This window comes from Cynocephalus volans, chromosome 2 (genome assembly GCF_027409185.1).
Source record: "Cynocephalus volans isolate mCynVol1 chromosome 2, mCynVol1.pri, whole genome shotgun sequence".
Taxonomy (NCBI): Eukaryota; Metazoa; Chordata; class Mammalia; order Dermoptera; family Cynocephalidae; genus Cynocephalus; species Cynocephalus volans.
The window spans coordinates 219,052,465-219,078,611 of record NC_084461.1 but is presented as its reverse complement, the minus strand read 5'-3'; the positions used below and the strand labels follow the sequence as shown (position 1 = coordinate 219,078,611).

General features: G+C 36.7%; 1 non-coding gene across 1 annotated transcript; it reads left to right on the top strand.

Moving 5' to 3' along the window:
* The first annotated feature begins 20,171 nt into the window (after nucleotides 1-20,171).
* On the top strand, nucleotides 20,172-20,273 carry LOC134371320 (U6 spliceosomal RNA). Its single transcript, XR_010022758.1, has one exon. It is a non-coding gene; the product is annotated as a U6 spliceosomal RNA (small nuclear RNA).
* The last annotated feature ends 5,874 nt before the right edge of the window (nucleotides 20,274-26,147 follow it).

Below are 26,147 nucleotides of genomic sequence, written 5' to 3'. Positions count from 1 at the left end.
TTGTCCAGGTTTTATAATTGGTTTCATCAAGAGGATCAGTCCTATAGAAGTAGCTCTGTGGCTGACAGAATGAAAAGAACTCATTACTGCTTAATGTCTTCCAGCATTTTTTTTCCTGAGATATTCACTACAATGTACATACTTCATCACTGTTGAAGTGAAAGTCATTATTATTTAAAATGTATAGCTGCTGTAGTTGTGCACCCCTCTCTATTCCAGATAATTGGTTATTTGTGCATTTTCTTTATTTTTCTTCATCAGCCTCACTAGATATTTTTTCATTTTAATACTCTTCTCAAAGAAACAAATTTGGATTTCCAAGTATCTATTGTCTTTGTGAGAAAGCATGTGTGGGCCGTGTGTTGTCTACACATTTGTCTATACATGTGTTTGTATATACTGTCTACTTGGTTTCAAATTGGCTTATGAATAATATGCACTCATCATAAGCCTAAATACTATTCACGTTCATGTGACTTTAGTGTTTGAAATTGTTGATAAAATAATGGTTTCGGGATTTAATTTAGACCTTTTTGCCTGGGTTTGTCTATTGGTCAACAAATGTGTACTGTCTCTGCTGTTTCATAGTCACAAGCTTGTTGCTTTTGCGGTATATTTGGTATTCTGGGAACTAAGAGCAGTGAGGAGTGGTTGCTGGGCTTCTCCCAAAGCCTTGCCCATGTCTCATTTGCTTGCTTTTGATTTTAAGCCTCTGAATTCTGGTTTCTAGGCAGGTGGCCATGTGAGGCCTGGGGACAGATGTGGCCACAGTGCACAAACCACCAGCTGCAGGATAAAACCCAATAAGGTCTCATCCTTTGTGTCCTAGCTCTGCCTCCTGGACATGCCGGGAGGGACGATATCCTTTAGACATTATCTTTGTAGCTCCCTCTCTGTCCTGGGCTCCTCATGGCTGCCCTGGAGATCATATAGTTTCTTGAAACCCAGGACTGCTAGGTTAGGGGTACCTATGTCCAATATCTCAAAGGCCTTGGTTAATACTGGTTGATAAAGGTTTAGCCTGGCATGAGGAAATTAGGCAAATGTGAATGGGTTAAATGCTTATAAATAAAATTGTCATATTTTCAAAAATTGTTCTCAGTAGTTTGAAATCTTAAAGTCATGTCAGGTTAAATTAAGTAGTAGGTAACCATGAATGTCTGAGTGATCTCTAAGTTAAAATACTGAAACATTAGTTATTATACCTAAGTTTTATTTTATATACTTAGACTTTTGTTTTTAAGTGACATAAGAAAAGATAAACATATTTAGATCTGTCGAGAAAAAATACTGAGAAAACATGTCTTTTCAAAAATTAGGAAATGTTTTCATCTACAAATATTGATATAAAACAGTTCAAAACTGCTTGCTTACTACATTTTTCACTGGAAATTAGGGTTACTAAGAGTTAAAATTATAGTTAACATATTTAATTAAAACTGCTAGGTGTAAGAAAAGCAATTATATACACAGGGTGTTTAAGGAAAGTAGGATGAAAGCAAAGGAAAATATGTTTTTTGGTAAAGAGAGTAATAAAAAGGGCCCGAAGATATAGTGTAGTTTTCGTTAAAATTTTTTTGTCTAGGTAAAAGGACATTTAAAGGTTATTTCAAGCTAAAAATTTTTTTAAAATTATAGGAATAAATAAATGGATATAATTGGGAAAAAATTTAAAAGTTCATAGAAATCTTGTCTTGTGGGGTCAAAACTGACTGATATTGAATAGATTTGCTTGTAAGTTTTTATTGAAGTTATCGTAGTGTTAATACAACACCGGTACAAAAATGAAATTTGGTTTTCTCCTTTTAAAGAGTTTCACTGTAGTCTTGATAAGATATAATAAATAATTTGTGTTACCATTAGAGTAAACTGCAAAAAAAAAAAAAGTGTGAGAAATAGATTCTTGTTTTGATTAGGTCTTCTGATTACTTAGGAAAACTGAGTTAAACAATTACGATTTCTTTCCTCAAATTATGTAACTTTATATTTGCACAAATGCATTATTAGTATGTATTCCAAAATTGTATGAAATTGTGGAGATTCTGAAATGTGATGGTATGTTATCAGTCATAGTTATGGCTGTTATGAAAAAATTATTGTAGGCCATGAAAATAACCTGGTTTTTTTTTTTTTCATCAATTGTGTCTTTATGCCATAGTAAATTGCTTTATTTCAGTACTCTTTTAAAAAAGTCTTTACAAATACTAAAGTATTATTTCTTCAAAGATGTTCATGGAAAGGATAAAAAAGACTCTGATAGATACTCTGAAATATGGACCTCTGCAGATGACTTTGAAATTATTCAACTGAACTAGGTAAGTACTCCAGAACTCCACTGGAAAAACTGGACTCAGAAAAGTGTTAATCTACCATCATGCAGAACAAGAATTAATTGCATGGGACTGAACCAATAAAAGACTAAAAATTTTTTTTAAAATTTTATTTTTTACAACATTGCTAATTCTCTTTGTTTTGTTTTCCAAATTTGAATGATTTTTTTTCCTTTCTTTTGAGCTATTTGGTAAAGTGTACTTTTGTGAGCAAAAAATAAACATTTACTTTTTTCTCTCTACTTATCACTCCAAGATTTTGACAATATTCATGAGTATTCTTATTTTATGGCAATATAGTTATTTGCATAAGTTCAATAAGACTCTGCTTTCTTTGTTAACAGGACAGAATTGGAGACACTGGTTATTTTACCAAGGTTTTGTTTTAGCAAGGCTTTGTTTGGACTGTCATATTTTCAGATATGACCAGACAGCCTTGACTAATTGAACTTGATTTTTTTTTTTTTTGGTATAAGTACTTTTTTATGTAAACATAATTGATTGTACATATCTGGGGATACAGAGTTAAAAATCAATACTTGACTGCAATATGTGATGCCCAAATCAGGATAATTATTACATTCATTCAACATTATACAATGTAATCGTTTTTCATGTCGCTTTACCAATTCCTCCCTTACCCGTCCCCCTCTTTCACACATCTGGTACAGGTTGACTTTTTATGGAACCAATAAAAACCCTTGGGAAGACTGACCTGAGACCTTGTCTACCTGGTTAAAGGGTTCCTAGCCTTGTAGTAAGTAAAGAATGCAACTTTCTAACAAGCCAGAAACTCAAAATTTTGGGAACTTCCAAAAAGAGGAATTCACTCAACTCATACAGGTAGTCAGAGTGAGTCAAATCCTTGGCTTGGCTTCCTAAGCCATGAAAGGCTTTTAAAGGTCTAGCCTGAGAATCCTTATAAAAGTCCCAGCAAAGACTATTTAAAGAAAGCCTATATGATAAATCATTATTCTTGCTGCACTTTATGCAGATAATCAGGGCAGACACTAAACTTATTTTGCAAATAAATTTGCCTTGTTAGAAATATCTTTGGTAGAAATGGAGGACTTGGAGAGAGAAAAATTGTGTTTCAGAGAAAGAAAACTGTAGAACACCTGTGACTACATTCTAGCACTGTGCATTTTTTTTTTTGAGATTTTATTATCTGCACTAAATCTTAAATTTTTAATTTCCTGCAGTACTGATGGATCTTGGACATGACCAGCACCATTTTGCACACAATAAGCACAAAATAGTCACCAGCCCCTCCCTTTGTAAGAAACCTCATGATTTCTGAGAAACAGAAACTCTTTTGCTTCAGTGAGGGCACAGTTCTCCACCTGAGTCACAAAGCTTCCACATTAGCATAATGCCCCTCCTTGATTGTATCAGCCAGCCCTTGGTGCCCTGCAGTCCATATAAGCTCTCCCACCCCCACACCTGGTGCTGTCCTCCATTTTGAGGGCACTGCTGGCTACCTTCCATTTTGAGCAAAGCCTGGCAGATTCCTTTCCTTTAATAAAGTTTAATTGGTACCCGGTGTTTTGTCTCACTTTCTTTCATTTTAGTGCTGAAACCCGGGAAGGGTTCTAGCCAATGTTCCTGGATGATCCCCACCTGGGTTGATTGGCCCTCAGCCATCCTTCCTGGATCTGCTGAACCAGGTACCTCTGGGACTCTCTCCTTTTGCCATTTCAGATCAATGCATCCAACATCAGCCTCAATTCAGGGTGAGTCAGTGGGTCTGTCCTGCTTCTATGGGTTCCCCTGACTATTGTCCACGACTATGGTCTCTACGAAGCCCAGGCACTTGGCAGAGGGAAACCCTCTCATGCCCCACAGTTATTGGAGGACGCTCCTCTAGCCAGTTGGTGGCTTTTCTCTCGAAAAGAAGGTGCACAGCAAAGAGGATGCTCTTTTTTGGCACTCTTCTTCTACTAGGACTATCTTTTTCCTTTCTTACGCTCTAAGTGGGATCATCACAATCCAAACTTCCACATTCTATGCCTTTGGGATATCTCCTGACCAATTTCCTCCATGTTCTATGCCTCTGGGCTGTCTACAATCCCTCAGCCTCCAGGAAGACATTAAAACCCAAATGCCTCATTTTCTACTGAAATCAGATTTGGCTTAAAAACAAACTAGACAATGGATCCCAGGGGCCAGGAGATGGCACTCTTGATTTATATACTCTCCTGAACAACTTTTGTCACTGAAATGGCAAGCCAGAAAGATTCCTTATGTTCAAGCCTTTTTTCTACATCCAACTACAAACCTTCTCTCTGTCAAAACTGTACTATGTCTCAAATTCTCCTAGCTCATGCCCAACCTCCCCTTCCAGACTTGGATCAATCTTTTAATCTGTCAGACCACTCTGCTCCCCAACCACCTCCTTACACTCCAACTGCTTCACCAACCCCTCCACCTTTTCCCTCTGTTCCCCACACCTCATCTCGAGATGCTCATCCTCAGACACCTAACCCCTCTTCTTCTCCCCCCTTTTCAGGTGACAACCCTGCCTCAGCTCTGGCTTCTTTATACCCCCTCTGTGAAGTGGTATAAAGTGGCTGGGATGGAGGGAATTGTCTGAGTCCATGTCCCTTTTTCTCTTTTGGACCTTTCCCAAATTGAAAAATGACTGGGATCCTTCCAGTATGACCCAGACACATATCCATCCCCTGAAGACAGGGAGCAGGTCTGGGTAACAGCCCAACAACAGGCAGATGAGGTACATGCTCAAAATAGCAGGTGGCCTGTGGTAGTCATTGCCATACCTTGCACAGACCCAAATTGGAACTATCTGGCTGGCCACAGGGATCAGGATCTCTGGGATAACATGATCACACACTTGATTTATGGCCTCCAAGAGGCTACTCACAAGTCAGTCAATTATGACAAGCTTGGAGAAATCACACTGAGATCCACTGAAAATCCCTGCAAGTTCCTAACCTGTCTCTCTGAGGCCTTACATAAATACACATGTTGAGGTCCAAACTCCCCTGAAGGCATGGCCCTCTTACACTCTCATTTCATGACCCAATCAGCCCCTGATATTCGAAAAAAAAAAAAAAAACTTGAGGTTGGTCCAAATAAAACCCAATGAGACCTCCTCAATGTAGCTTCAAAGTTTTTAACAATAGGGAGGAGGAGGAGAATAAAAATCATTTTAAAAGAGATCAGGCCAAATACCAGCTCCTGGCTAATGCAATCTGAGGCTCACACACTCCAAAACCGGCTGCCTCCAGGAGCAAGCCACCAAGGAAATTCTTCAAATGCAGTCAACCAGGCCACTGGGCATGGGCCTGTTCTATCCCCAGGCCCCCTCCTGGGCCCTGTCCTCACTGCAAACAGCTAGGTCACTGGGGAATTGACCATTCCACTTGCCAGAGAGGGAGTGGCCCAGTCCTCAACCCACAGCCTTTGGCTTCATGGCAATCCCTACCAGAGCTGCTTGGCTTTGCCCAGGAGAGGACTGACAATGCCCAGGGCCCAAGACCCCCATGGAGATCACCACATGTGAGCCCAGGGTAACTTGCCTCATAGCAAGTAAGCTGATCTCTTTTGTCATCAATACAGGGGTCACTTACTCTACCCTTCCTAAATATGCAGGACCAACAACCCCATCCTATATCACAATAGTAGGGGTCACAGGATCAGAATACTATCCATGGATCACTCAACCCCTTTCCTTCACCCTACCTTACACCCAATTCACACACAAATTTTTAATAATGCCTCAATGCCTAATCCCCTTACTGGGACAGGACATTCCTTTCAAATTCAAAGCTACTCTTACCCTAAACACTTTAACTCCAGCTACAATACTCCTCTTACAGGCCACCCCCAGACCTGCCACCTGAGGCTTCCACCTTCCCCTTCCCCTCGGACAAGGTTAATCCCATCGTATGGGACCCTTCTACCTTCATTGCTATGCACCATTCCCCTATCCTTGTTAAGTTGTGGAACCCCTCTTTGTTCCCTAATGTCCCACAATACCCCATTGCTAACAAACACCTAATAGGGTTAAAGCCCATTATAAACAAGCATCTCTCGTCTCATCTTCTATGACCCACCCATTCACCTTGCAATGCACCCATCCTTCATGTTATAAAGCCTAACAGCTCATACCATTTAGTATAGGACTGACCCTGACATGCACCATTACCAACAACTTACTTGGACAGTTTTACCCCAGGGATTTCAGGATAGCCCCCACTTGTTTGGCCAGGCCTTAGCTCAAGACTTATCTGCACTTCTTCCAACCTCTAGCAGTTTAATACAATATGTGGATGCCCTCCTCTTTTTAGCCCTAGTATTCACAGACCCACACTGTTGCTCTCCTTAATTTCCTGGTCTCTAGGGGATATCGAGTGTCCCCCAGCAAGGCCCAAATTTCTTCTCCTGGTGGATCATAAGAGTTTAATTTCTGAACTCCCTACTCCTACTGCAAAGGGTGAAATCCTCTCTTTCCTGGAGCTTGCAGGATATCTCTGTGTGTGGATTCCCAATTGTGGCGTGCTAGCAAAACCACTTTATGAGGCAGCCAAAGGGAATCCTGCCATTCCCTTAGGTCCCACAAAGCCCATTCATTCTCCCTTCCAGAGATTACAAGCCACTCACCTTGCAGCCCCAGCTCTAGCCCTTACAAGCCTATCTCATCTTATTATCCTATATGTCACTGAAACCCAAGGATTGGTAGTTGGGGTTTTGGGACAAGAGGAGGGATATATTTTCTCCCCAGTTGCATACCTCTCTAAAAAACTAGATGCCAAAGATGATAGACCCTTCACTCTCACACTTCTCCCTTTTAGTTCATCTCCTTTAGGCCAGTATCTCCCTACTCTTTTGCTCATTAGGGATCTTCTTAGGGAATAAGCCAACCTTCAGTTACCTCATCCTTTCCCCACTGCCCCCTCAGACTTTAAACTGAGCACGGGACAGCAAGTGTATATTAAAACCTGAATTCCAATGCCCCTCTCGCCATGTTGGGAAGGACTTTATACAGTACTTCTTGCCACCCCCATGGCAGTAGAAGTACTAAGAAAAGCCCCCTTGGTATCACTTACCCTTGGTAAAACTAGCACCTGAGACTTTACCCAAAGAATCTGTTAACACCAAGCCAGAGGGGTCCCTCTGCTCAATGCCCAACCCAACCTCTCCTTACACTTCATCCATTTTAGGACCCACAAAACTGAAAATCTCCAGGACCTCCACTCTTCCGCCAATCCGAGAAGGATGATCTTTCCCCCGGTGATTTTCCTCTCACTCTTGCATGCCCACTTCACATCCTTTGCACAAGAGCTACTCCAAGACTGGTCCCAACCTGCTACCATGGGTTTGCCACCATGGGACATGAAAAGTACATGCCACCCCGTGTCCCTAACCTTTATTATACTACCTGTTCTAGTACTTGCTACAGGATTGGGCACTGCTGCCCCAAAGCATTGTAACATTATAGGAACATTTCTCCTGGAACTCCTTTACCTCCTATCAGTGGGATGCTTCTTAGCAATTTCATTGTGGCAATGTGCCCTTTAAATTCTTTTGGCTCCCTAACCCTTCACTTCTTTCCTGTGTTTATCCTCCTATCTCAATGCTCTTCCTTACCTGGAACATGGAGGTTCCAGGTCTGCAGGGACGATGCAGTCCTCAATGAATCAGACTGGTCCCCAAGAGACTCATCTGTCTCCCACTTTGTGAGAAACTTTTTGTGCTCCCCCTCCCTGTTGATGCAGCCCACAGCATGTCCACAAATGTCTCTTCACTTTCCTCTAATCTCACCTCAGTGGGGACTGTCAGCATTATGCAAGGCCTACCCACACTCTGCCTTACTAACAGCAAATGCTACCACTCACTTTCCCCCTCCTCATCCATGTCCTAAAACCAGAATATATTTCCTTTGTAAAACTATGTTATCCTATCGCCTGCCTCCTAACGTAATGTCTTGCATATTCATTTGGCTCATCCCCAATGTCATAGTCCAGACAGATGGAGGGATGAAGACGGGACTGGAACTAACTTTATCCCCCCCCCCCAGGAAGTGCCCCCCACTCCTTTAGGACACTAATTGCACATTTTTTTTTAATTGGGGCAGGGATCCTTCTTGCAACTGGGACTGGCATAGTGGGCCTTGCTACTGCCCCTCAATTTTATCAAAAACTCTCAGAAGAACTAAATATAGATAGCATCTCCTCCCTCCAGCAATAGGTAACCTCACTTGTGACAGTTGCTTTACAGAACCGTTGGGCCCTTGACCTCCTTACAGCCAAAAAGGGAGGCACCTGCCTTTTCTTGGGAGAGGAATGCTGTTATTATGTAAATGAGTCCAGAATGACCCAAAACAACTTAAACCATTTAAAAGCAAGCACTGATCACCCACCGACACAAAGGGTTGAAAAACACAAACACACCTTGGGAGTGGCCCCAGTCACTGAACGCTTGGTGCCCTGATTTATGCCCCTACTAGAACCCCTAACTGTGCTGGGACTCATCCTACTTTTTGTTCCCTGTCTCTTTTGGTGGTTCTCTAATTTCTTGCAGGAACAAATCCAGGTTTTCACCAACTAAAAGGTTGCTAAATTGTTCCCGCAAGGAGGATCTCAGCCCCTCAGAATCAGCAACCCTTCCCTGGAAGAATACATCCTCCCCACATGAAACCAATTGTTTTACACACCAACATAAATCTTTTATGTTTTTCATATCTTTGCCCATCTCCAGCAGGAAGTAGCTTCAGAAGAAGGATACCTTCACCCCTTTTTCCCTTCTCCTTATACTTAGAAGGCAGGAATGATGGATCTTGGACGTGACCAGTGCCATTTTGCACACAATATGCACAAAATAGTCACTGGCCCCTCCATTTGTAAGAAATCTCATGATTTTTGAGAAACAGAAAACCTTTTGCTTCCATGAGGGTGAAGTTCTCCACCCTGGTCACATAGCTTCTGCATTAGCATAATGCCACTCCTTGGTTGTATCAGCCAGCACTTGGTGCACTATATAAGCTCTCCCACCCCCACACCTTTGCTGTCCTCCATTTTGAGGACAGCCCAGCAGATTATAAAGCTTGATACCCGGTGTTTCATCTCACTTTCTTTCAAGTACCTGGCTGTGCCTGTCCAGGCTAAAGTTTTCAGTTTTTCTTTTTTCCCCTACAATTCTGACTTGAAATCACTAGAAGTTGAAGCAGCCTTTTTCCTAAGGCTCTGCAGGCTGAAGTGATCTTGGCTTTGAAGAAAAATCACTATTACCAGCCTATATTCGGACAAACTTTGTACCTACAAACTGCGATCCAGAAAAATCTGTCAGATTGCCACAGCCAGGCTACTCCAGCTGAAGATGCTCCAGAGACTCTAGAAAAGCTAGCTTATAGGCAACTCCAGACATTAGCCTTTGTCTTATTTTGTTTTCACAGAAAACTTCTTACTAAATACTTGTGTACCTACACCACGCAGAGACCTAGCCTTGATGGGAACCCATCTGTAGTGCCGCTTCCTGGAATGGGGCACAACTGTTCAATGAAACTGACCTGTTCTCAGGACTACAAGACTGATTCAAGAAAATATGAAACAGTGTACTCAAATTTGTTTTTTTCCACTTTTTCTAATTTATGCTTTCTCTTTTGCCTATCTCTTCTCTTGAAACTTCTAACCCAAATCGCTCCATAGCTACCAATCTTATTTTAATATATGATACCCTCTAAAAATTAAAGTTTCAAAGGAGAGACTTAGGAAAGCAAAATATTTCAGCCCTGAAATAAACTTCTTTGACATATTGCAAGATGGCTAATTCAGAGAGACTGGAAAACCAGGATTTGGCTAGAAGGCTGTTTCTTTGTGGAAAGAAATTTACATCTATAAATTCAAACAGCATTCTATTCTTTGAGGGCAGCTGTGAGATTACCAGAAGTATTTTCATCTGCATACTAGATGTCTCCACTTAACTTCTGACTTCGTCTTTCACCTGTGACAACACCTCCCCCCAGAGCTTCAGAGAAACCTAGTCTCAGGCCATTGTTCTGAGACTCATACCTCCCCACCTTCTCTCCCTCATAACGCTAGTATAGAAGCTTCTCTACTGTACTGGCATTTGGGACATTACTCTCTTGTGATTCCCTCATGCTTTGTCTTCTCCCAGCATATTAAATAATAAAATTTGTTATCCTTTTCTTCATTTTGATCTAAATTTGTCAGTGATTTTTATGAATGAAGCTACACAGATGAATTTTTCCTTTGACCCTTGCATCTGTTTATCTAATGTCTGTCCTTCTATGTATCATTTCGTTCATTCTTCATGTTACCTTTACTGGTTCTCTTTCTCTCTCTGTTTGCCTCCCTTCCCATCTGTCTCGCTTTCTTATTCGTTTCATAATTCTTGTTAAATAGCCCAAATGATGTTACAAATTTTCCTCTTTCCATATCTTGGAGGCATTACCTAAATGTTTGTTCCATTTTTGTGTTAACAATTCACCTTAAAATATATTGTATTACATGCATTTGACCCATATTATTTAGATTTATGTTTTATAGATTTCCCTTTTGTTATTGATATTTTAGCTTAAAAGCTGTCATTCAGGAAATATACTGTGTTACTTTATTTCTTTGAAAATTGTAGGGGTTTGTAGTATTGTTAAGGGAAAATTCCAGGTCCCACTGGCTAGATCCAGGTTCTTGGTGTCTTGAACAAAGAATTGGATGAGTCACACGAGAAATTAATAGATCTGCAACATAACCAGTGACATTTTAGACAAGCCCAAGTACAAAATGGTTCTGTCCACCTCCTCCCCTCCCCTCCCCTCTTCTCTCTTACAAGAAGCCTCAAGGTTTCGGACAAAATGAAACTTTCAGCATTTCCACCTGCTCAGAACTCTCCATCCCCATGACCTACCTCAATCACCATCCCGAATTACATCACCCAGCTCTTGGCGCCAACATACCAATATAAGCTCTATCACCCCCACACCTGGTGCTGTCCCCCATTTTCAGGGCAGCCCCAGGCTGTCCTCCATTTTGAGTACAGCCCGGAAGATTTCTTTCTTTAATAAAGCTTGAACAGTACCCAGCATGTTGGCTCACTTTCTTTCAGAAATGAAAAGTAAAGGCAGGTTTATCTAGAAAGGAAGAGGAAAGACTACACTCTAGAGAAAATGGAGTGGACTCAAATGAGAGAGCGCTCAAGAGCTCAGTAGGTTACACCCCTGGGGTTTTAAGTCCTCTTAGCTGTATTCATGCCATTTGATCATTGGTTGAGCCCTGAATGTAATCTCTGTAGTATTGATTAAAGAGATTGGCACCCTAGCTGATGGGAAGTCAGTGGTCTAACCAAATGGTGCCCAAGGTAGGGAGTGGGGGGTGAGGGGTAGGCTCCCTGTCTGGAATTGTCTTTGTCTCTGCTTCTGTGCATGTGAATGCCTGCTAAGGGAACCTGTTTGTCACATTTGCAAGTAACCAGTTTTTCCTTCTCTGGCTTGCATCGCTATCTAGCTTCCTGTCTCAGTATGATCTAGAAAATGTTGATTTTTGTCAGTATTCTGTATGAGCATGAAAATAACATGAATTATACCATTCACGTTCTATATGCAAAATTTGATTACTTTTGTTAATCTAATAACCTCTTTTAGTGCTTGCTGTTTTAATTTTTTTCTTCTATTACTGAAAAATGTGTTTTCAAACATCTACAGTGATTTGAGGTCCTGTTAATTTCTCCATGAAGTTCTGATATTTTTACTTTATATATATATATGTCTAGCTACTTATATATGTTAATTTATATATATTTATTTTCATATATGCTATTTATATATATATTTATTTGTATACACATATTAGGCTAATACACATTTAAATCTTAATAACTTTAAACTTTTATCATAAGGAATTGACTCCCTTATTTCAATAAATGCTTTTAACTTAATATGCTGTTTTATCTAATATTGCTACAACACCACCAACTTTTTAAAAAATTTTATTTGCATGGTTTGTTTGTATGCATATTGTATTATATATTGAATATGCACAGTATGTATATTGTTTAAACTTCAAACTTTCTCTAAACTTATATATTAGTTGTATCTATTTGTAACTATCATAGAGTTGGATTAAATAAAAAAAAAAAACTATTCTGCCAATCTTTGTATTTTAATAGAAGCTTATTGCTGGCTTATATATAAGGCAATCTTTGAAAGTTTATGTTTATATTTAACTTTTGTGTTTTCTGTGATTTTTTATATGTTGTATAATAAATTTCTTATTTTATCTCATTTGTATTTATCAGTTTTCTTCTTGTTTTTAAATTATTACTTTTATTTCTACTATTTTCATAGATACACTAGAGGAATATAATGCTTAACTAACTTATCAAAGTTCCAAGGTAATATATAATTTTATCCTCTTTTCAGACAATGCAGAGATCTTTGAACACTTTAGACCTCTTAATTCTTCTCCCAATTTATATATCGTAGTGCTTATCTATTTTAATAATATTTTTGTTTTACAACTCATATACTTTTTAATGTAGATCTGTCCTGTATCTACAATATATTTTGTTCTTTTTTCATTCTTTCATTTCAGAACTTTAACCTCCCTGAAGCATTAGGGTTCATGGCCTAAGGCAATTGGGCTGGGCTGGAAGGAATGCTTCAGAAGCCTGTGCCCTAACTGACCAGATGTTATCGGACCACAAGGCCTGAACCCTCAAAGCCTTAGAAAATAAAGCTACTTGGCTGAAATAGCACAGGCTAGGGTCTCTCTCTCTCTCTCTCTCTCTCTCTCTATTCCCCTTTCCTTCATCTCACTGAACCTAACATGAAGTATCTCCTTTCAAGTTTCTTTGGAGTTTCTCTACTGGAGTTTTGTTAGTGGCATTTTGTTTGTCTAAAAATGTCTTTATTTGGCCGTGGGTTGATGGATGTGTTTTATTTTGGTTGAGAATTCTAGAATGGCATTTAGTTTCTTCCAACAAATTAGATCGTTCTTTTACTTTCCATTTTTTCATGTCTTAATACAATTAATGGTAATTTAATTTTTTCTAACCCATTTAAAATATCTTCTCTCTTCCTGCTTGTTTGCAGTAGCACTATGGGATATTTAAGTATAGATTGATCTTCATGTACCTTGCTATGATTCATTAAATTTTCAAATATGTGGATTAGCGTATTTCAAAAGTATAGAAAGTGTTTGGATCTCTGTACTGGCAAGCTATCAAAAACCAAAGCAAACAAACAAAAAAAACCCAAAAAACTAGGAACAAACGAAAAGTACAGGGAACTTCAGCCAGAATACCTTCAAATATTAACCTTTTCCAATTTTCCCCTCCTGTATTAGAGCATCCATTAAATGCATCTGACACATTCTCATTCTACCCTTCATATATCTTATGATTCTATCCACATTTTGCAGGTTTTCAAATTATCTGTAATGCATTCCAACACATTTATTTTGGCTTCTGCAGTTTATAAGGTCTCACTTTGGCTGTGTGTCTAATCTACTAAGCCTCTAAATGAGTTTTTAATTCGAATAGTATATTTTTATACAAACCACTACTCAAATTTGCAAGGTCATTTTTTAGTCTCCTAAACATATCCTCATATTGAGCTATCACCTCCTACTTGTTAGGATGGCTATTATGAAAAAAAAAAAAAAAAGACTAATGTTGGTGAGGATATGGCTAAATTGGAACCCTCATATACTATGGTAGAAATGTAAAATGGTGCAGCTGCTATGGGAAACTATATGCAGGTTCTCCAAATATTAAAAATAGAACTACCATATGATCCAGCAATTCCACTTATTATATATCCAAACAATTGAAATCATGATCTCAAAGAGATATCTGAACTCCCATGTTCATTGCAACAATATTCAAAATAGCCAAATTATGCAAACAACTTAAATTTCCATGATGGATAAATGGATTTAAAAATGTAGTATGTATGTACATATAATGAAATATTATTCAGCCTAGAAAAGAAAGAAATCTTGCCATATGTGACCACATGAATGAACCTGGGGATGTTATGCTAAATAAAATAAGCTAGTCATAGAAAGAGAAATATTTCACAGTTCCATTTATATGCAGTTTCCAAAAAAGTCAAACACATAGAAGCAAAGAGTAGAGTGATGGTTGTCAGGAATACATACAAGTACAGATTTTTTGTGTTTTTTGGCTACGTCTGTTCCTCTGGTTTTTGCTTGTCTATGTCTTTCCCACACAGGCACACTTAGGGAATTTCATATGCTTTAGTTGCAACTGCTCTGATATTAACAAAATATATTTCTTGCACTTGTATGCATAAAATACAATATCCAAAAATTAAATTTTCTTTTATTTTTTTTACTTCTCAGGAAGTAGTATCATTGCTTAAGCCAGAAACATAAGCATTATTCTGTTTCTTACCCATTACAGACATAGATTTAATTTTCTAGGTCACCTTAAATACCCTCTGTCATTTCTCACTGCTTTTATCTTAAACTAACTTCCAAAATTTTCGGTAACACTGATGTATTGCAAAAGTTTTCTTACTTTGCTTCTTTGTCCCTGAAGTCTCTTTCTCACTCTCTGAAGCATAAACATTGGATACACTGTGTAAATAAGACACAGTTTATGTGTGCTTAGATCATGCAGTTATTGTTTTTGGTTGATAATCGCTAATATTTTTCTTCTTCATTTTTTTATGTTCTAATTTCCCTTTAGTATATAATACATCTATCATAAAAATAACAAACTTTTATAAACTCAAGCAAAAAATCATGTAGGAATAAAATGCACAAATAAAATATTCAGGTAAACAATTAGATGTACAATGTATCCATATGATTTATTTAGACGTCTATTTTCAGTACGTTTTTAAGTAAAATCTATGTACTATCTCTCATTCCTTCTTAGTGCTGTCCTATACATTTTTAAAATTGGAAAGCCTGTATGTTATCATAAACTGTCTTAGCAAGGGTTTATCTCTGAGGAATTATTACTGTCCCAAACTATGCCTATCAGAATATTTCACCATACCATAATTCTTTCAGCCAATCTCAGAAATAATAATAAATTTCAAAATTGTTTAAGGTATTTCTTTTTAGTTTAAACACATTTTGTCAGGTATAAAACTGTAGGCAGACTGAAAAAATTTTTAATTGGCTCAAAATATATGAATATGTTTTAAAATCTACATATATCTTGTCAACATATGCATGTTTCCTGTGAAATAATTGCTTTTTATTCTCTAAATAGAATAAGTTAATCTGTAAACCCTCAATTCTCTGTCATAAGTATAATCATGTTATATAAGGAGGTGCTTATCAAAAGAATCCACAATCAGTTTTTCAGTTCAGGAATATATGTGTAAAAATCCTCTAACATACAGTGGGTTCCAAGAATAAGTGTATTAATAATTTATTCCGGATGTCACATTTTTCCTAGAGGAAAGGCCTTCTTTAAAATAATTCTGGGCTTTTAAGAACCCATGTCAATTCAAAAGAAGACAATGCCTGGTTTGGTTTTTAAAATCTTTAAACATTAATATATATTTTTTATTTTACCTTAATGAATGTGACATTACAGTTTCCCATCTTACTATCATCATAACACCCAAGGTGACTATAATAGAACATGGCTACCAATGTCATGTATGTGTGCTGGGAGTTCAAAAAAAGGAATGTATTGATTTGGGTGATCTCAAAAGCATAAATAAAAGCACAGTAAAAACAAGACAAGGCAAAAAGAAAAAAATAAAACAGAAAAGTTAGAAAAGCTAATGCAATTTTCTGTGTTAGATACGGGCTCAATCCTGTTGGACACTGTGTGAAACACACCTCAGAATTGTACCACTGGAGGGCAAGGAAGCTGGTGCACGCACCCCTCACTAGTTGTGAGTTTTCCTCTTCTTTTCTTCCCTTCCCCCACCCAGCAGCAACCTCCTGCTGCTAGAGAAAGTCCTCAGGTAGAAGTGGAGGTTCAAGCCCTGCAGGTGAGACCTTCCAGTGTGTTGGAAATGGTTTTCTTCCAAGTGTCTGCAGGTGAGACAAGTGGGAGCCACATCTGCTACAAATAAACATCTACATCTCTTATCCTCCTTTCGGTAATTCACAATGCATTTTGGAATATTAGAAGACAAAGAACTGCTGCAGAAAAGAGAAGACAAACAAACATCATATCCCTGGATCTATTTATTCATTTCATCAATTTCAAGAAAAATGCTTTTGAGAACTGCTGGCACAGAAAATGGAGTAAAGGCATGTTTCAAACAGTGGCAATATCACCAGGGAGGGACAGACCTGGAGGACACAGAAGGGGCTGCTGGGAAGGATGTCAATGGCTCGCCACCTTCTCAGCTCTTCGGCTCTGCCCTCATGGTGAGGGCTGGTGTAAAGGACTGGCCCCTCTCACCACTACCTCCAACATACTAAAAGAACACAAATTGAGAAGCTGAGTTTAGGAGACAGAAGTGAACTATGCTGTTCTCAGGTGTCTCCTCAGGTTTGGAAAGCACTCCTTAAAATTAACTAACCGCAGCCCATCTGCAGGGAAGAAATGTGATGCCTAACTTCTGTTTTGGTCAGTATTTGTAGGAGTGCTTTATTGACCAAATATGCTCCCACAGACTATTTTGTTACCAAGTCTAATAGATTTTTCAATTTTATCTTTGACTTCTGTCATCAAGATCTGAGAGACAATTTTAGAATAGAATAGACTCCACATCTCTCCCTCACTTATTATTGTTATTATTATTATACGGCTGTATAAAATAGCAAACTTCAGCACTGAGGGTATCTGGGCTCTACACATTGCATTTTCTTTTTGGTACTCTATTTCTTTTAGATTGTCTCAAACAAAAACCATATTTTTACTCATTGAAGAGAAGGATCAGGATTCAGTTGAATTTTAACTAAATTAAAGCTGACTGAAATTAATACACACTGCACCAATGCAATAATTAAAAGTAAAAGGTAAATGTGGTTCAAAGCTATAGAGTAGAGAGACTTGAGACACACCTATATTGCAATTCCATAAGCAGAATCTGCTCAATCTTCCTCACACCACAAAAAGTGCTCTTTCAGTGCTTAAGGTATTATCATATGAAGAGATTTATTAAATTAGAAACCAAAGCACCCTTGTGATTCACAATGTATATGGTATTTAATTTCTTTAAAATCAATAACGGTTGGCTTACATTAATAAATGCCAATACTTAGGAGATGTTCTAGTCAGTAAAATGCTTACAACGTATAAAAGTTTCAGAACTCTGGAGGGAAACATTATTATTCAGAATTTATTAAAGATTAGTGAATAAAAGTATGTTTATTTTTTATCTAGAAGATATTTTGTACATGAGCATCACTGCAGGTTTTGCAAGAAATGTCTAAATTTAAAGAAAGCAAAGTCATGTACACAGAGTGAGTTTAATAGTATCTTCATATTTTACACTATCATAGTTGTGTTAAGTAAATGCTTTATACACACATAATTCAATGATATTAAATGAAATCTTGAAAATCTTATAAGCGAGGGTAAATTTTAGGAAATATACAATTATATTTTGCACACACACATGCACACAGTCATAGATATATATGTGGGTGTATATATATATACATATGCAAATATGAATGTATTAATTGATTTTAACTAATAGTACATTTATAGGAGCCAGAAGGTTTATGACATATATTGTTGAAGATGTAACATATTGTCTTTCAATTCTATTTTTCAATGAACTTTTTGAAGTACCCTTGCATATTATAAATATATTTAAAATATACAAAAAAATTGTAATTAAATTAAGCATTTAAAATCCTATTAATATACACTGTAATTTGTCAATATTTTATGATTTTTTATTAATTCTTACACTGAATGTATATGAATTTTTATTTGTGCATTAAAAACATCAATTTGGTGTATGAGTGCTTGTTTTTATTATTATTTTATTTTGTTATATACAAAACTGCTTGACCTACATATCAAAGTCATCTGGAAAATTTTTGTGTTGTGAAATAAAAATCTTTCTCCCATGGCCCGAATATGTTTACAAACCAGAACATCAGGGGGAGAATGTGTTGGCTTCTCTAGGATGCTTTTCTCACACTACACTAATAAGAACTCTAAACTTCCCAAATGTGGGCCACTTGTATAGAGTTAACATGAGTGCCTGTTTGCTGAGGAACTCATCCAGTGGTGTTATGAAATGTTTTTTTAAAGTCATTTGTCTTATGTTCACACTGTACAAAGTCAGCTAGCTGATTCTCCCAATTTTGATTCCTGAGGGCATGATGATAATTTTAGGGTAACAAAATATTTGATAAAACTAAATTCACCCAGGTTTAGACAAACAGCAATGTTCCGCAGACTGACCAGTCTGCCCAAGACTCGTGGCCAAAACTGTTCAGGTTGGAGTCTTACCTCAAAGTTCAAGGTTCACACAAGAGCACTCTCACTTAAGACACAAAAGTCACTTCAGGGGTTTCCCCAAACCCCCCCTGAATTCAATAATTCACTAGAAAGACTCAAATAACTTACTGAAGGCTATTATACTCAGAGGTACAGTTAATTATAGGGAAAGGATACAAATTAGAACTAGCCAAAGGAAGAGAAACATAGAGCAGGATCTAGGAGGATTGTACATGCTAAACCTCCATTACCTTCAGGATGTACTACCTTCCTGTCATTTCTTTTTGCCAGTACTCATGAGGTACTGCCAACCTGGGAACCTCACCTGAGTTTAAGGTTTAGAGATTTTATCTGGGTTTCATTGCATAGGTGTGACTGACTGATTAATTGCTTATGGAGGTGAACTCAATTTCTACCACCCAACACCAGAATATAGGCTGACATCATGTAACCCAACAGGCCCATCATGAATCACCTTGCCAGAAAAAATTATCAAGTATGGCCAACAGGACTCACTATTAGTAACAAACAAACTCTTAGTACTTGGGAATTTCAAGAGTTTAGAGATTAAATCCTAGAAGTTGGGGACCAAATCCAGACCTTGGGTGAGGCCAAATTCTTTATTACACAAGATATTCCTACCAATAAAGGAAATATTTTTAAATGAGGCAAATATTCTCCACAGTTTCAGCAAGGCTGAAGAGGGAGCTGATCCTTCTTTCCACCCTGTGCCTTATGGAATCAAGCTACAGTGCTACAATTCTGCTGGCAGTTTAGCGTCAGCCATCTGGGCAGGGAGGTGATTTTTCTTTCATCATCAGCTGGAGACCAAATGTCTCATGATATATTCTGTCCATTATCTGATAGAAAAATCACATGTCATACTAAGAACCAGGAAATAAAAACTTGAAAAAGACATAAAATAAAGAAAAAATTAGCAGACACTAAAACACAGAAGAGTCAGATGCTAAAATTATCTGACATGGATTTCAAGAAGCTATAATAAAAATGCTTTAACAAGAAATTAAGAATACTCTTGAAACAAATGAAAACATAGCAAGAACACAGCAAAGAAGAGCAAAAACATAGAATTAATGAAAGAGTTATAAATGAGAATCAAATAGGTGTTTTACAACTTAAGGTTACAATAATAATAAAGCTTTCTAGACTGGCAAATACAGTAAAGAAAACATATGAATGTCTCACTGACTTTGAAGACAGATTGATTGAGTTTAATCAAACTGAACAAAAGATAAAATAGACCAAAAGTAAAAAGTTAATAAACTGAACAGTTTCAGGGACCTGTGGGACAATAACAAAAGAACTAACACTTATAAATTAGAGTTCAAGATGACAGGTGAAATGGAAAGGAGCTGCAAAAGTATTAAGAGAAATAATGGAGAAAACTTCCCAAATGTCATAAAAGACATAAACCTGTAGATTCAATAAACTGAGAAAGTCGTGCTTTGGCAGCACACTACTAAAATTGAAGTGGCACAGAGAAGATTAGCATGGTCCCTATGCAAGGATGACCAGCAAGTTGGTGAAGTGTTTCATTATTTTTCAATGAAATAATAGTGGAAAACTTCCCAGATATAGGGAGACACATGGACTTTCAGATCCAGAAGGTTCAAAGATTCCCAAATAGATTGAATTCGAAAAGTTCCTCTCCAAGACACATTATAGTTAAACTGGTAAAATTCGTAGACAAACAGAGAATCCTAAAAACAGTGAGAGAAAAGCATCGAATCACTTATAAGGGAGTCCCCATCAGACTAACAGCAGACTTCTCAAAAGAACCTCTAAAGGCCAGAAGACATTGGGATGATATACACAAAACAGAAAAAGAAAAAAACTGCTAGCCAAGAATACTGCACCCAGCAAGGCTTTCCTTCAGCCATGAATGGGAAATAGTGTATTTCACAGACAAACAAAAACTGTGAGTTCATCAGCACATGAGCAACCTTACAAAATCCTCAAGGGAGTCTTGCATCTGGAATCCAAAAAATGATAATCACTACCATTAATATGCAAGAAAGAACAAAACCCACTGGTAGAACAAAACTGCAAGTGAGAAATAGAAAGAAACCATATCTTACCACCTCAAAAAACCAACAAACACCAAAGACAAACAATAAAAGGAGAAAGATATTTAAAACATCCAGACAAAAATTGATAAAATGTCAGGAGTAAGATAATACCTTTCAATAACAAGTGGATTAAATGTAATGGATTAAGTTCTCCATTCAAAAAACAGACAGATTGATTGGATTAAAAATTTAGACCAAAATATATGCTGTCTTTAAGAGACTCACCTCACCTATAAAGACACATACAGACTAAAAGTGAAGGGATGGAAAAACATATACCATGAAAATGGAAACCAAAACCCATCAGGAGTAACTATTCTTATATTGGATAAAATAGACTTTAAAGCAAAAACACTTTAAAGAGGCAAAGAAGGCCAGTATATAATGATAAAGGGATCTATTCAGCATGAAGACATAACAATAATAAATATATATGCAACCAATACCAGAGCACACAGATATCTAAATCTGCCTTGGGTTGAATGTCCCCCCTAAGAATTAATCCCCACTGTAACTGTTTAGGGTGTGAAATCCTATTATGGTAATTGAAAGGTGGGGCCTTGAAGAGGTGATTAGATTATAAGACCATGCCATAGTGAATGGATTAATTATGGTGGTCAGGGGCATGGTTCTGAGGGTTTTAAAAAGACAGTGAGGGCCGGCCCCATGGCGCACTCGGGAGAGTGTAGCACTAGGGAGTGCAGCAGCGCTCCCACTGCGGGTTCGGATCCTATATAGGAATGGCCGGTGCACTCACTGTCTGAGCGCGGTGCGGGCGACACCACACCAAGGGTTGCGATCCTCTTACCAGTCACAAAAAGACAAAAAAAAAAAAAAAAAAAAAAAAGACAGTGAATGAGAAAGTTGGTCTCTCACTCTCTCTGCTCTGCCAGATACCTTGCCATCACTGACACCACCACAAAGAACTTCATCAGCTGTGTTCCTGGGACTTCAGACTTCCCAGTCTCAGAAACTGTAAGCAATAAATTTCATTTTCTTATAAATCACCCAACTCCAGGTATTCTTTTTATAAGCGACAGAAATGAGCTAATACAAAGCCAAACACTATTAGATCTAAAGAAAGAGATAGACCTCAATACAATAATAGTTGGGGACCAGAACACCCCTCTGTGAGCAATGGACAACAAATCAACAGAGAAATTACACTTTAAACCAACTGGACTTGGCAGATATCTATACAACTTATCATCTGACAACTACAGAATATATACTATTCTCATCAGCACATGCAGCATTGTCCAGGATATACCACATGTTAGGTCACAAATCACATCTAAATAAATTTTTAAAAATTGAAATCATCTCAAGTACCTTTCAGACCACAGCAGATTAATACTAGAAATCAACAAAAAATTAAAACCCTTGAAACTATACAAATATATGGTAATTAAACAACATAACCTGAATGCCCTATGGGTCCAAGAAGAAGTTAAACAGAATATCAAAAAATTTCCTGGAACTGATAAAGTAAACACAAATCATAATAAAACCTGTGAGATATTGCAAAAGCAGTAATAAGAGGGAAGTTTATTGCAATAGATGCTCACATCAAAAGAGTAGAAAGATTTCAAATAAACAGCCTAATGCTACACCTCAAAGACCTAGAAAAAAATAATGATCCAATCCCCAAATTAGTAGATGAGATGAAAAATTTAAAATCACAGCAGAAGAAATGAAATAGAAACCCCAAAATTGGTACAGAAGACCAATCAAACAAAAGTAGGTTTTTCGAGAAGATAAACAAAATAGACAAACCTTTGCTAGGCTAACTAAAAAAAAAAAAAAAAAAAAGAGAGAAGACCCAAGTAACAAAAATAAGGAATGCAAAAGGAGACACTTCAACTGATAACACAGAAATACAGAGAATCATTAGGCACATTATAAATAACAATACACCAATAAATTTAAAAATCTGGATGAAATGGATAAATGTCTGCACCCATACAAACCAACAAGACTAAACCTAGAAGACATAGAAAATGTGTAAATACCAATAACTAGCAATGAGATTGAAGTAGTATTCAACAGACTCCAAGAAAAGAAAAGCCCAAGATTGGATGGATTTACTGCTAAAGAAAAATTAATGCCAATCCCCTCAAACTATTTTAAAAAATTGAAACAGAGGATGTTTTCCCAAACTCATTCAATAAGGACAGCATCACCCTGATACTGAAACCAGAGACAAATACAACAAAACAAAACTACAGCCCAATATCTTTGATGAACACAGACACAAAAATCCTTGATAAAACATTAGCAAACAGAATCTAGCAACACATCACCTGTTTTTAATGTTGTTTCTTCCAAGGCAAGAGCATGGCATGTCTTTCCATCTTTTAGTATCCTCTAATTTATTTCAACAGTGACTTGTAGACCTTATTGTAGAGATCTTTCACCTCTTTTGTTAAATTTATTCCTAGGTATTTTATTATTATTATTATTATTATTATTATTATTATTATTATTATTTATTTATTTATTTTTGGTAACTATTGTAAGTGGGCTTGCTTTCTAGATTTCTTTTTATGCTAGTTTGTCATTGGAGAATAAAAATGCTGCTATTTTTGTGTGAGTGGCTTTTGTCCCACAACCTTAGTGAATTCCTTTATAAGTTTTCTTGTAGAGTCTTAGGTTTTTCTATATTTAGGATCATATCATCTGAAAACAGGGACAGTTTGATTTTGTCATTTCCTGTCTGGATATGCTTTATATCTTTCTCTTGCCTGTTTGCTCTGGGTGGTACTTCCAACACTACACTAAATAAGAGTGGTGAGAGTGGGCATCCTTGGCTTATTCCTGTTCTCAAGGATATTCTTAACAATCTATTCAGGATGATATTGGTGGTGAGTTATTTTATATAGCTCTTCTTGTGTTGAGATACATTCCTTCTATCCTAATTTGCTAACAGTCTTTATCATGAAGGATGTTGAATTTTGTCAAATACTTTTTCTGCCATCTCTTGAGGTAATCATATGGTTTTGTCCTTGATTTTGTGGAAATGGTGCATCACATTTATTGACTTGTGTATGATGAACCATCCTTGCATTCCTGGGATGAATTCCACCTGATCATGTTGCATGGATGGATTTTATCAATTTCAGTTTCCAAATTGAGATATTACATTATGTTTGTGCAAGATGCTACCATTGTGGGAAACTAGGTATGTTATATGGCATCTTTTTGTATTACAGCTTACAACTGCAAGTGAGTCTATAATCATCTTAAAATCAAAAGTAAAGAAACTGGAGCATTTACATGATAAGTTAGAACATATTCCAAAACCATCCAATGAGACTGAAGTTAAAATTTATAGAGTGACAGTACCATCCTCATTTCCTAATTTTTCTAAAATGTGGTCAGTGGAAAAAAGTACTAAAAATCAACTAGACCTAACATATATCTACAGATTCTTCAAGCAACAAAAACATTCTGCTGAAAGGTATAGGGGTCACTTCAGTATAGACCTTATTATAGGCCATAAAACAAGATCCAATAAATATAAAAGGGTAGAAATAATACAAAGTATGTTTTCCTATGAGAAAGGATTGTTATAACAAATCAATAACAGAAACAATAATTTGGGAAACTCACAAATTAAACAAAACTCTCTCCCCTAAAAAAAAAAATCAAAGAAAATATCAAAAGGGAGATCAACGTATACTTAGATTATTTAAAATGAAGACACAACATACCAAAACTTATGAAATGCAGATATGTGACTGCTTAGAAAGCAATTTATTGCTCTAAGTGTCTATTTTAAGAAAAAGGTATACTTCTGCTCAGCAAAAGACACTGCTAAGAGAATGAAAAGACAAACCAAATCCTGGGAGAAAATAACCTTCCACATTAAGCCACTGGACAAGAAAGAAAATAACAAATATTAGAGCAGAAATTAGTTAAATAACAACTATAAATCTAATACAGAAAATCAGTAACAACAAAAGCTGGTTCTTTGAAAAGATCCATTAAATTGACAAAACTTTAGCTAGATTTATCAAGAAAACAAAGAAAGAGAAGACTTAAATTACCAGAATGAGAATTGGAAGAGAATTTTACTGCTGAACTTACAGAAATAAAAATAATTATAAAGAATTACTATGGGCAATAAATTAGATAAATGAGATGAAATGGGTAAATTCTAGGAAGGCACAAACTACCAAAAATTATTCAAGAAGAAATAGACAATATAAATACCTCTATAACAAGCAAAAATATTGAATTATCAATCAAAAAAACTTACGACAAAGAAAACTCCAGACCCAGATGGCTTTACCACTGAACTCTTCCAAAAATTTAAAGAATTTGTACTAAATCTTGGCAATTTTCTTTCAAAAAAAAAAAAAAAAAAGGAAGAGAGGAAACACTTCCAAATTTGTTCTGTGGGGCCAGTATTACTCCGAGACCAAAATCAGTCAAAATATCACAAGAAAAATGAACTAAAACCACTACATCTTACAAGTAAAAATGTGAAATTTCTCAAAAAATTCTAGCAAACCAAATTAGTGACATGTAAATGAATTATACACCATGACCAAGTGGGATTTGTCCTAGGAATGCAAAGCTGCTTTAATACACCCAAATTAATTAATGTAACACATCATATTAATAGAACAAAAAACAAAAATTACATGATCACTCAATAGATGCAGAAAAAGCATTACAGGAAAGTCAAACCCTTTAATAATTTTTTAAAAAATCCTCAATGAACTAGGAATATAAGGGAATTTTGTACACTAGAAAAATAGCACCAATGAAAAACCTAAAGCTAACATTCTACCTAATAGTGGAAGAATGGATACTTCCCTGTTAAGGTCAGGAATGAGAAAAGGATGTGGGGTTTTTTACCTCTTCTAGTCAACTAGAAGATTCTATCCAGGGGTTCTACCCATGGCAATTGGGCAAGAAAAGAAACAACAGAGATCTGGGTTAGACTAGCGGCAGTAAAACTTTCTTTATTTGCAGATGACATGATCTTATATAGAGAAAATTATAAGGAATACCCTAAAAATCTAGAACGAATAAGTAATTTTAGCAAAATTAAAAGATGCAAGATCAATATACAAAAATCAAGTGTACACACTTGCAGTGAACACCCCAAAAATAAAATTAAGAAATTTAATTTCCAATAGCATCAAAAATAACAAAATAATTAGGAATACATTTGAAAAAGTTATACAGTATTTTTACTCTAAAAATTACAAATTATTGTTGAAAGAAGATCTAAATAAATGGCAAAGCATTCTATGGTCATGGATAAGAATACTTAATATTGTTAAGATGGCAACATTTTACAAATTGATCTATCAGAATCCCACCTGACTCCTGT